The sequence below is a fragment of the Heliangelus exortis genome, chromosome 9, assembly GCF_036169615.1.
Source record: "Heliangelus exortis chromosome 9, bHelExo1.hap1, whole genome shotgun sequence".
Taxonomy (NCBI): domain Eukaryota; kingdom Metazoa; phylum Chordata; class Aves; order Apodiformes; family Trochilidae; genus Heliangelus; species Heliangelus exortis.
Window position 1 is genome coordinate 602975 of NC_092430.1, and position 12752 is coordinate 615726.

At 44.0% G+C, this 12752-nt stretch overlaps 1 protein-coding gene and 1 long non-coding RNA gene across 2 annotated transcripts in view; one reads left to right on the forward strand and one right to left on the reverse strand.

Moving 5' to 3' along the window:
• Nucleotides 1-12752, forward strand: part of LOC139800057 (type II inositol 1,4,5-trisphosphate 5-phosphatase-like) — a 142810-nt gene that overhangs the window by 23610 nt on the left and 106448 nt on the right.
• On the reverse strand, nt 245-914 carry LOC139799529 (uncharacterized). Its single transcript, XR_011727334.1, has 2 exons — nt 773-914; nt 245-577 (listed from the first exon to the last, which is right to left on the reverse strand). It is a non-coding gene; the product is annotated as an uncharacterized lncRNA (long non-coding RNA).

Below are 12752 nucleotides of genomic sequence, written 5' to 3' on the forward strand. Positions count from 1 at the left end.
CCTGTCTGACTGTCCCTCAGGGGCTGTTCCTGACTGTCTGACTGTCCCACAGGGGCTGTTCCCTGTCTGACTGCCCCTCAGGGGCTGTTCCCTGACTGTCTGACTGTTCCACAGGCACCCAAAGCTCCCAGTACAACCTGAGAAACCCAGAGCCCAGACCCCCCCAACACACAACCATAAGCTGGTAAAACCCCCCAAGAACTTTTCTTTTAAGTAACAATCAATTCTCAGGTAAACAAAACACAGTGTAAATATCAGCTTTTCTATTTCTGCTTGTCTATGTGCAGCTTACTTAGAAATTTTATACACTTTACAGCTTAAACAGTGACAGCTTTCAAACTGCCAGGAAAGTATGAAATCCTGTGATAACGTTTCGAAAAAGCCAGTGTATAAAAAAATATTTTTTTTACAGCGATTTGATAGCTAAAAATCAGATCAGCTGCATCTGAAATTCAGAGCAGATCGTTTTCTCTCAGGAGAAACTGACAGATAAACTGCTGAGCTTTCTTCTTCTCAGCTGTGTCAGGTGCAGGACGTCCAGGAGGAGGGCGAAGCAACAGCTCCCCAAAAATGCTGCCTGCATTTCAGAGAAAAAGCCAGAGAGAGTGAGACAGAGCCAGCAGCTGCAGGGGTCACAGGTAAAATCCCCCAACCCCAGGCAAGGTGACACTTGAGGGCTCGCTCAGCCTGCCCAGGGGACTTTGGAGAAAGGGGTTTTGTGAGAAATGCTGCAAATCCCCTCTGAGCAGGGCAGTTGGAGTTGTGGCCTTACCAAGGATATGCGCATCCAAGTGGTTTTTCCCTGATTTTCTCAGCAGTTCCTGTAGAAATGCCATCAGATACTCAAACACATTTTTGTGGCACCTGGGCAGTTTAGAGATGATCTGAGGAGGTGGGGGAAAAAAAAAAAACAACAAACCCACAATATTTATCTTGAAGATGTGGCAATGCCTCAGCAGCTTCATCTGCTTCCAGCATCACCCAGTTTGCAAACAACTGCTCTGAGTAGCCCAAAGCAGTCAAGATCCTTTATTTATTACCAGATAATTCAGTTTCTGAGAGCAAAACCCCTTTGCTGGTCTCACATAAAGCAGTTTGTCTCCTTTCCCTCTAAAATCAGAGGAGTTTTACCTGGCTGCTCAGTCTGTAGCTGCAGGCACTCTCCAGACATCTTCTGTAGAACCTGGAGCAGATGGCAGGCTCTCCAGAAAGAGCAGCAAAGCTTCAGCAACTGAGTGATTGCTGCCAACTGATCCCCAAGTGGTTAAGGAAAGGGGGTCAAGAAGAGCCTGATCTGCTTTGCTGGAATTTCTGCTGAAACATTCACCTTGGCTCTGGGTTAAAAGAGTTCACAGCTGGGAGCTCAGACACCAACAGCACAAGGACCTGGCAGAGGTTTTCACACTGAGCACAAGGAAATGCAGCTGTCAGTCACCCCAAGGTGAGAGGGGGGAATTAAAACCCCCTGGGGGAACCCACTGATTGCATCTTTTCAGCTCTTGGCACTAAGTGACCCTCAGGGGACATCAGGCTGCAAGGATCCAGAGGGTGTCGTATCAAGCCATGGCAGGACAGCCTCGGGGAGATGCAGTGACACCCTCTACATCACTGCCCAGCTGGAGTCCATAGAGCGAGAAATAGATAAGTAGATAAAACTAAGCCACCGTTGTCTCCAGCTGAGAGAAAGCAGCTTGGCCATTTCAGATGACTAAACTGAAAAAATTCAAAATTGTCATAAAATGACAACAGCAATGACTTTCCCTATCATTTGCTTTGGCCTTATTCAGTGTAGCCTTGTGTAAGGAGATGTAAACTTTCAGCTTTTCACAGATAGATTTTTCTCACAAGCACTTTATGTAAAAGTCATCACGTCACCTGGGGTGAGCACTTGTTGGCAACTGGAGCCTCAGGAGAAACCTCTGCTGACACGTTGGGCAGGTATGTTCCTCAGACTCCAGTACTGCTGTTCTAATACCTGTGTAGAATTAGAATCATCAGAATGGTTTTTAAAGAAAGCAGGAGGGAAATTTCAAAGTTCTAATCAATTGTAAAAAAAACGTATATGGTTAAAGGCTGAATAGGATCTTGAGTGGAAGGCACGAAGCTATAAATGTTCAATAGTGGGAAAAAAGTTTCCAATATGTAGCAAATAACCACACAGTTTTGGTATTTCTCTGCTGTAACATTTGAAGGTGGGATTAGGCTGTGCCTTGATGTTTCATCTAGTCTTTTCCTCACTGCCCAGTAGAGTTGAAGTCACCAACGTCAAGGTTAGGGAATAAAACAACAACCAGGAAAACGTCCTGAGTTCTGAAGGATTAAATATTTAACTATTTATATATTAAAATAGTGGTGGGTTTGTTTTTTTTCTAGTCAGCAGTAAGTCACCAGAGTAATCTTATATGAGAGACAGGGCTGTGGACAAAACAGTTTGATATCTAAGACTGTCATCACCTGCACAATTACACACTCTGCTCATACTCCTCCTTTGGTGTGCAAAGGGGATTTCCCCAGAGACATAAAAAGGGAAAAGACTTTCTGCCTATTTTCCTCATTCCATAAGAAGCATCCTTCAGGGTAGACTTCAGGATGAAAGAGAACTGGAAACAAAGCAACCTTGTTATCTCCTGTTTCTGCTCTCAGAAGATCAGATGTGATTGTTTTGAACTAAGAAACACGCAAGGAACACTTACATTCCTCACAATAACTGTGCCCACAGCAGGGAATAAAAGCTGCATCAGTCAGTAGGGCTTTGCAAAGAGCACACAAGAACTCATCAGGTATGGGATCATCATCAGAGGAGAAGGAGAAGGAGAAGGAGAAGGAGAAGGAGAAGGAGAAGGAGAAGGAGAAGGAGAAGGAGGAGAAGAAGGAGAAGGAGAAGGAGAAGAAGAAGGAGAAGGAGGAGAAGAAAAAGGAGGAGGGCTCTTTGGAGAAACAGAAAGGCTTTTCCTTCTTTCCTCTGGCATATGCTTCCCTGGAGGCAGGGTGGGGAAGGAAAAAGACAAAAGTTAAAGACCGGTACATGGAAAAATTTTCCAAGCTTTAGATTTTATCAAAGGCAGTAAGATATGGAATTCTGCTCACCTCACGTTAATCCTGCTCACCTTCTAAAATACAGGTATTTATATTTAACTACATTTTTTGGTTGCTTTGGCACTCAGATGTTTCCCCACGATTTCTCTTGTTCACTTTTTTGGTCAGTTCAGCAAATTCCATACTTTTGCATTAAGAGCTGGTATTGCATATTTCCAAGTTCTTGTCAGCAGAGCTCCCTTTGTACTGGGATCTTTCACCCCCAGCATGAAACTCCTTGGAATTCCTGTGCTCTTTCTAACTCTGGGATCAGGCTCAACAGTTTGGCCCTGTAAAGAAAAGAAATGCAGACACACCTCATCTAAAGCTCACGCATGAAATGACATCTCACTTGTTACTATTTTAAGCAGCAAAAGCCTTTAATCCCCTCCTTTTCCTAACCCAAGGCTTGCTCCAATCAAATACTTTTTCTTTTAAATAACATAACAAGGATGTTCCAAAAAATGCTTGAGCAGTGTTTGGAACTCCACAAACAAAGAATGTCTTCACTTCAGGTTTATTCAGAAAATCCCCTTAGCTAACCAGCCACTTGGAGAAGAGACACAGATACACTTCTCCTCCAAAGCACAATTCAGAGTGAGGGATTAATTGGGTGTCTGAGTCAGTCCCTGGAGAAACTTATCCTGACCATCTCTATATTAAGGATGATTTCATCCCTCATGCATATATATATATATGTTCACTGACTAATGTTAAATGCCACTAACACCCAACCAGAGACTCAGGTCACCAAAACACACAAAGAAGAGATGGTGCCAGCAGAAACATCTTGTTTTTATACAAAATACTAAGAACTGTGACCTGTCATTAAAAAGAGCTTAAGCAAGAAACATTTCCAGTAATACTACAAGACATAAAAATATACATGGACATATTGAGTGTCTATCAGCTAGAAGCAAGAAAATTTTACATTTATAATTCCAGGTCTCCCTCGCATTTTCAAGGGCTCAGCAAGCAACATCGTTGTATAACCTCGGTACTTCACCCCGTAAGAAACAATTCTTAAGAGGAGCAATCATCTCTTTGTTAGGGAACTGCCAAAGTCAAAACATTATCACCTGAGTAACGTCACAAGTCCCCCACACTCTTACCCATTTGTTGGGCAGTTTTTCCTGGAGTGGCCAGGTTCTCCACAACAAAAGCAAACGTAAAACAGTGGAGGTGGAGCCAAGGGATTCTTTTTGTGAGTTTTTGTGGAACGAAAGATAAAAGTGTGCATGTGGCTTTCTTCTTAAACAGCTCTACAGTTTTTCCAGCCTCTTCAAAGAACAGAGGTGACATTATCAACAAGTACTTGGCTGGATAATAGCAGTGGCAAGACTGTATCTTCATGCCTTTGATTTTATCCTCTTCAGATACAAGCGGGGTCAAAGGGAGCAACTGTAAGTTCTTCAGCCCTCCAAACACCTCTCATTCGGGTCAGACACTCATTTGCTTTCTGATGCTTTCATTCACAAAAAACATTTCATTAAACAGCTGTTTCATACACACCTTTTTTGTCTCCGTGGGAACATAATCCGGATCGACAGCTCTGAAATCACTCACATTTACAGGCAGCTTGACAGGCAGTTGACTCATTTGGTAGAACAAAAACAGTTGAAAAAAAACCCCTCTCATACACGGCCAAACCCCACAGCACTTCACTAGGAACAGACCAAAATTCTACCCTGGCATTTTCTACATTGTCATAAAAACTCAGAAAACTTCCTATGTGCATTGCCTCCATGCTAAGCCAGCCTGCACTAAAGAGGTGAGAATAAATAACAGTTTTGAGCTGCTTTACAATGTGTCCCTTCGTTTTTTTCTGAAATATTGCCGTGTTCTCAAAAGCTCAAATGTGTGCATCACTTGGACACTTGCTCTACATTTTAGAATAAAACTTTAGATGAGTATACAGCACCAAGTACACGTTTAGGGGCAGCACCAATGCAGATAAATGCCTCTGGGTGGCTGCCTTCAAACTGATCCTTCTTTGTTTCCCCAGCTTTGTTTCCCCTTTACTTTCTGCAGTGACAGAGGCACGGAGTTTCCACTGGGAAAAGATTTCTCTTGCTTGGGCAGGAACTCCAAGCTACGTTTGCAGAAGCAAGAACCAGCTCCTGTGCATTAGGCCTTCTCTGATCTTTGGAACTTTCAGGAACAGTCATTTCACTGGTGAGCACTGTGCCTTTTCACAAAGGGCAATCACTGCTGCTTGCCCAGACAAACTTACACCTTGCTGAGCAAACGTGCCAGCAGTTCCACAGCACAACACAGCAGTTGTCCCTGTTACAGAAACACTCCTCATTTAACTGGTGCAGACCCACTGAAACGTCCATGACTTACTGACAACTAAATTACTCTGCAGACATTGGGTTTCCAACACAAAATTAACAAAATGTCTCAGAGATGGTGAACAGCTCCTGAAGGGCTTCCTTGTGTCTTCAGGCTGAGGAATACTGCAGGATTACACTGAGGCTGATCAGCTACTCCCCTCCTGTCTTCCCAAGCTTCCCAACAACCCTCTGTAGGATAGGATCCAAACGCAAACATCTTGTAAACTTAAACCAATGACTTCATATTCTTAAAGATCAAAGTTTCGTTCACATCTCAATGGTTATCCAGCTACAGATCACAGCATAAGATTTAAAATAACAAAGCAAAGACTCCTGGGGTTTTATTTTAAAGGATTTGACAAGAAATTCCATATATCTCAATAAGCTGGGCCAGAGAAAGAAGTGCAGAGGAGTCACTGATCTGGTCACAAAAAAATAATCAAAGGGTTTTAACATACCTGTTTTCAAGAAATAAAACCCCATCTGAATTAGAGCAACTGCTACGAATGTGGTTTGGATAAAGGCACTCTGGGAACTACCAGGGTCCCTGGGCCAGCTACACTGACTCACACTCACAGAGAGAGACATTCACGGGCAGAAAGGAATTCAAACTGATCAGTGACAGCATTGCTGATGTCAGATTCAGACTGAGTCGTTTCAGAGCTACAGACAAGAAGCTTTCAAGCTGAAATATGACACACCACTCCATGACCAGCACAGGCTGTATTCTTCACAGGACACACAGACACACTTGATGAATTTCTCCATTCAGCTCTCCTCACAGCTTCTCAACTGCTCAGACCCCGCAACTCTGGCTTACTGTAATGCCTCACCCCAGTCTAGTGAAGAAAAAGCAGTTATACCTAAAATCAGGAGGACAAAAATAAAACAGCCCACCACTTAGTGATGTTTATACTGGAAGGACTCTTTTGAAATGCAGAGTTACACATCATATTCCACCCCAGGAGGCAAATCAACATCGAGAGCATTACCAGTCAGGTATTTCCTTGTGTTCCTTATTTGTATTTTAGCAGCAGCAGGACAGTGTTTGCAAAGCTGTGGAAAAATGCTGCCCCTTTTCTCAGTCTCAGTTCCAAGCGGGGGTATCCTGAAGAAAGGCTGAACCTCTGGGAAACGGCAGCAGCATCCAAACCTGAAGTCACCCAGATCCAAACATGTCCTGCAGGCAGAAGGGGAAGAAAGATGACAGAGCTTTTACCCACAAAGGCACTGGGCTCCAATCTTGTGCTGAATGGGTACACTGGGCTGTTGGTATTTTCACGTGCAGACAAACTATTCAACTGAACTGCTTCATCAGATAAAGTCCAAAGATCAAATGCAGAACTGCAGAATACCAACTTGGGCAGCAACAAGACTTTAACTGATGGCAATCTATTCAAGACATTGATGTACTCAGAGGGGCCCAAACAATTTCACCTCAATTATACAGTCTCAGGAAGAAATGCCCAGGTATTTACAGGCACAAAAAGGAATTGTTTCGCTGCACACAGATGTCCTCAAAATGCTTGGGATATGTTGGTTTGAGTCAAAAGTAAGAAACAGTACCAAGTTTAACAATAACAGATTCTCAGGGGGTTTTGGTAACCTTTTATAAAATTAGGGGGAAAAACCCAACTGTGCAAATGATGGCAGTACACAGTTTTGCTATGCTGACTCAAATACATTCTATTTACAACAAAGACTGTGTTTTATTGGAAAATGGATTAAGTTATTGTTTGGGAAATTAATACAAGGGTACACTGTTTGGATGTAAATGCAGGCTGCAGTAGAAAGTGTGAGATTGTGATTTTACATACAGCTTTTGATGTTCCACTCCCTGGCTCCCTTTGCCTTCCAGATGTTCCACTCACTGGCTCTGATTGGCTTCTAGAAGAACCAAGAAAAGGTGATCAGAACTCCAAATAAAGCACCTGTACCCAACCCTAAGTAGGGAAAGCAGAGTATAAACCAGTTCTCTGATGCACAGAGTAAACCATGTTGAAGAGAAAATTCAGTCCCCAAACCCACCTTTTTTTCTTCAAGATGCCCCCCAGCCTGTCACTGCCCAGTGTCCCATCACCCCCAGGCCTTCACTACCCACTGCCAACCCCCAGCAGCCCCCTGGCTCTGCCATGGCTCCCCCAGCAGCCCTGGGCCCATCACTGCCCAATGTCCTTTCACTCTCCCAGACCCTCACCACCCCATGTCCCCCCTGGCCCCCCCAGGCTGCCACCTCCCCGTGTCCCCTCCTGTCAGCAGCCAGCCATGGCAGGACAGCCTCGGGGAGATGCAGTGGGCTTGGTGGTCACAGTTCTATACGTGTATACCGGCCAGTACCTGTCAACTCATCTACAGCAACCCCAAATAGTGGATCGTCTTCCTGTCTAGGCACGTCCACCACTTCGCGTGCCAATCGTTCACACGTATCCGTAAAAAAGAGAAAATTTGAGGGAGACAAAATCAACTTCATTACATTATAGGAATCCTTAGGCAACATATTGTAATTGTCCCAAATAAATCCTAACATCTGTCTAGCTGGTTCAGATTGTATCCCATATTGAGATACTGTCTGACGAAGTTGCGATAACAACTTCCAGGGCAAACTAGTAATTTCTGCAATGACACGACCTGAACCTCCTTGGGTATATACCACAGGCATAGCCAATTCATCCTTTCTGGCCAATCGACTGAAACCTTCTTCATCTCCTTCTGCTTGTAAATTTACTGCCACAGTACGCCAATACTCATCCCTATCTTTTATATACTTTTCATGCTGGGGTGAGCTTTCCTCAGGCAAAGATGACAATACAGGCGGAGCGGATGGTTCAGGCAGAGATTCAACAGATTCCTCTGTCCCCATCCGAACCGTACCTCCTAAATTAACAACTGCTGCAGCACGATGAGTACGCAACTCCTCCTGAACTTCTGAACTCTAATCCTTTAAATAATGGTTGTGCCCCATTTGGGTCTTGTCCAGTTACAGACAATCTTGTGCGAGCTTCCTGAGCTGCTTTCTGCTCATTTAAGTGTTTATCAAACTGCTCTGATATTATTTTCCAACTTTTCTCTAATTTTTTAGCAATTTTATCATCATCTATCCCACGCATCCATAAATCATGCCCTAATTTTTTCCACTCCTCTCTTTCAAAAACTTCATGAGGATCTTTAAAATACCCTAGTTGCTCCGCATATTCTAACAGCGGCAACAACTCCTTTTTCCAATTTAATTTTGTTCCCCGCTTTTCTAAAAAGCATTTAAAAACATCATACGTCGTCTGCCTTTCCATTATTACTCAAGCATTAATACCTGTGCGCACAGCTGTGTTAGCAGTAACGGCTTACGACGTCCTCGGCTCAACAGACTCCTCTCCTTCGCTGCCTTTCTTGTTCGAGTCAGCGTGCAGGTAGTCTCAAGGTACTGCTCTCCCGGGCCGGTCCTTCTCGCTTCCAGTTTCACGGTCGAACCGCAGACTCTCCCGATTCCTACCGACTAATATAGTCTATGACCCTGTCTCGATCCTCTTCGTGAGGTCGAGAAGCCCTCTCTGGAGGTTCAGGAACCTCTCCGTCGGGTCCCTGTTGCCACTTGTCGCAAGAAGGGGTTGACACACGATCAATATGATCAGTCAGAGCCAACTTTATTGATCTGAGGGCGTTCTTTTATACACTTGTAATTATATAATACATATTTATTTGTGTTACAATTGGTTAACTGCGTTAATTAGCTCATGCATATTACAAAAGTAAGCTCATGGTTGGCTGGCATTAAACAAGTGAATCCTCCTTCGGTAATCCCGAGGGATTCCCACACGTGGATTACATCCTCATTTTAATGACCACAATGTCCTGTTTGCTTGCTTGTAATTAGCTCCCAGGAGAGTAATCAAGGACGGTGTAGACTCGATACAAGGCTTTTCACCAAGGTTATTGGCTTCCTCTCAAGGTTGTTCAATGACTATATATAGTTTTGATTGTACTTAGCCTAACAGTAATGCCTTGCGATTCTAGTTAGCCTTAGTGTTGCTACCAGTAAGACCTTACAGGCCTTGCAGGCCTTGCATAGGCAATGCCCAATCATCGACAATCCTCCTCCTCAGCTGGTAGAAGATCCTGATGTCTGCTGGAAGCAGACTGGGAATCTAACAAAGCAAGGGAGGAGGGTCTGTCCTCACTCCTGGAGGAGGAGGAGAGGCCATGGGGGAGGGATATGGGGATGGGTCTGTCCTCACTCCTGGGGGAGGAGGAGAGAAAAAAGCCAGTTTCGAAAAAGCCAGTGTATAAAAAAATATTTTTTTTACAGCGATTTGATAGCTAAAAATCAGATCAGCTGCATCTGAAATTCAGAGCAGATCGTTTTCTCTCAGGAGAAACTGACAGATGAACTGCTGAGCTTTCTTCTTCTCAGCTGTGTCAGGTGCAGGACGTCCAGGAGGAGGGCGAAGCAACAGCTCCCCAAAAATGCTGCCTGCATTTCAGAGAAAAAGCCAGAGAGAGTGAGACAGAGCCAGCAGCTGCAGGGGTCACAGGTAAAATCCCCCAACCCCAGGCAAGGTGACACTTGAGGGCTCGCTCAGCCTGCCCAGGGGACTTTGGAGAAAGGGGTTTTGTGAGAAATGCTGCAAATCCCCTCTGAGCAGGGCAGTTGGAGTTGTGGCCTTACCAAGGATATGCGCATCCAAGTGGTTTTTCCCTGATTTTCTCAGCAGTTCCTGTAGAAATGCCATCAGATACTCAAACACATTTTTGTGGCACCTGGGCAGTTTAGAGATGATCTGAGGAGGTGGGGGAAAAAAAAAAAACAACAAACCCACAATATTTATCTTGAAGATGTGGCAATGCCTCAGCAGCTTCATCTGCTTCCAGCATCACCCAGTTTGCAAACAACTGCTCTGAGTAGCCCAAAGCAGTCAAGATCCTTTATTTATTACCAGATAATTCAGTTTCTGAGAGCAAAACCCCTTTGCTGGTCTCACATAAAGCAGTTTGTCTCCTTTCCCTCTAAAATCAGAGGAGTTTTACCTGGCTGCTCAGTCTCTAGCTGCAGGCACTCTCCAGACATCTTCTGTAGAACCTGGAGCAGATGGCAGGCTCTCCAGAAAGAGCAGCAAAGCTTCAGCAACTGAGTGATTGCTGCCAACTGATCCCCAAGTGGTTAAGGAAAGGGGGGGCAAGAAGAGCCTGATCTGCTTTGCTGGAATTTCTGCTGAAACATTCACCTTGGCTCTGGGTTAAAAGAGTTCACAGCTGGGAGCTCAGACACCAACAGCACAAGGACCTGGCAGAGGTTTTCACACTGAGCACAAGGAAATGCAGCTGTCAGTCACCCCAAGGTGAGAGGGGGGAATTAAAACCCCCTGGGGGAACCCTCTGATTGCATCTTTTCAGCTCTTGGCACTAAGTGACCCTCAGGGGACATCAGGCTGCAAGGATCCAGAGGGTGTCGTATCAAGCCATGGCAGGACAGCCTCGGGGAGATGCAGTGACACCCTCTACATCACTGCCCAGCTGGAGTCCATAGAGCGAGAAATAGATAAGTAGATAAAACTAAGCCACCGTTGTCTCCAGCTGAGAGAAAGCAGCTTGGCCATTTCAGATGACTAAACTGAAAAAATTCAAAATTGTCATAAAATGACAACAGCAATGACTTTCCCTATCATTTGCTTTGGCCTTATTCAGTGTAGCCTTGTGTAAGGAGATGTAAACTTTCAGCTTTTCACAGATAGATTTTTCTCACAAGCAGTTTATGTAAAAGTCATCACGTCACCTGGGGTGAGCACTTGTTGGCAACTGGAGCCTCAGGAGAAACCTCTGCTGACACGTTGGGCAGGTATGTTCCTCAGACTCCAGTACTGCTGTTCTAATACCTGTGTAGAATTAGAATCATCAGAATGGTTTTTAAAGAAAGCAGGAGGGAAATTTCAAAGTTCTAATCAATTGTAAAAAAAACGTATATGGTTAAAGGCTGAATAGGATCTTGAGTGGAAGGCACGAAGCTATAAATGTTCAATAGTGGGAAAAAAGTTTCCAATATGTAGCAAATAACCACACAGTTTTGGTATTTCTCTGCTGTAACATTTGAAGGTGGGATTAGGCTGTGCCTTGATGTTTCATCTAGTCTTTTCCTCACTGCCCAGTAGAGTTGAAGTCACCAACGTCAAGGTTAGGGAATAAAACAACAACCAGGAAAACGTCCTGAGTTCTGAAGGATTAAATATTTAACTATTTATATATTAAAATAGTGGTGGGTTTGTTTTTTTTCTAGTCAGCAGTAAGTCACCAGAGTAATCTTATATGAGAGACAGGGCTGTGGACAAAACAGTTTGATATCTAAGACTGTCATCACCTGCACAATTACACACTCTGCTCATACTCCTCCTTTGGTGTGCAAAGGGGATTTCCCCAGAGACATAAAAAGGGAAAAGACTTTCTGCCTATTTTCCTCATTCCATAAGAAGCATCCTTCAGGGTAGACTTCAGGATGAAAGAGAACTGGAAACAAAGCAACCTTGTTATCTCCTGTTTCTGCTCTCAGAAGATCAGATGTGATTGTTTTGAACTAAGAAACACGCAAGGAACACTTACATTCCTCACAATAACTGTGCCCACAGCAGGGAATAAAAGCTGCATCAGTCAGTAGGGCTTTGCAAAGAGCACACAAGAACTCATCAGGTATGGGATCATCATCAGAGGAGAAGGAGAAGGAGAAGGAGAAGGAGGAGAAGAAGGAGAAGGAGAAGGAGAAGAAGAAGGAGAAGGAGGAGAAGAAAAAGGAGGAGGGCTCTTTGGAGAAACAGAAAGGCTTTTCCTTCTTTCCTCTGGCATATGCTTCCCTGGAGGCAGGGTGGGGAAGGAAAAAGACAAAAGTTAAAGACCGGTACATGGAAAAATTTTCCAAGCTTTAGATTTTATCAAAGGCAGTAAGATATGGAATTCTGCTCACCTCACGTTAATCCTGCTCACCTTCTAAAATACAGGTATTTATATTTAACTACATTTTTTGGTTGCTTTGGCACTCAGATGTTTCCCCACGATTTCTCTTGTTCACTTTTTTGGTCAGTTCAGCAAATTCCATACTTTTGCATTAAGAGCTGGTATTGCATATTTCCAAGTTCTTGTCAGCAGAGCTCCCTTTGTACTGGGATCTTTCACCCCCAGCATGAAACTCCTTGGAATTCCTGTGCTCTTTCTAACTCTGGGATCAGGCTCAACAGTTTGGCCCTGTAAAGAAAAGAAATGCAGACACACCTCATCTAAAGCTCACGCATGAAATGACATCTCACTTGTTACTATTTTAAGCAGCAAAAGCCTTTAATCCCCTCCTTTTCCTAACCCAAGGCTTGC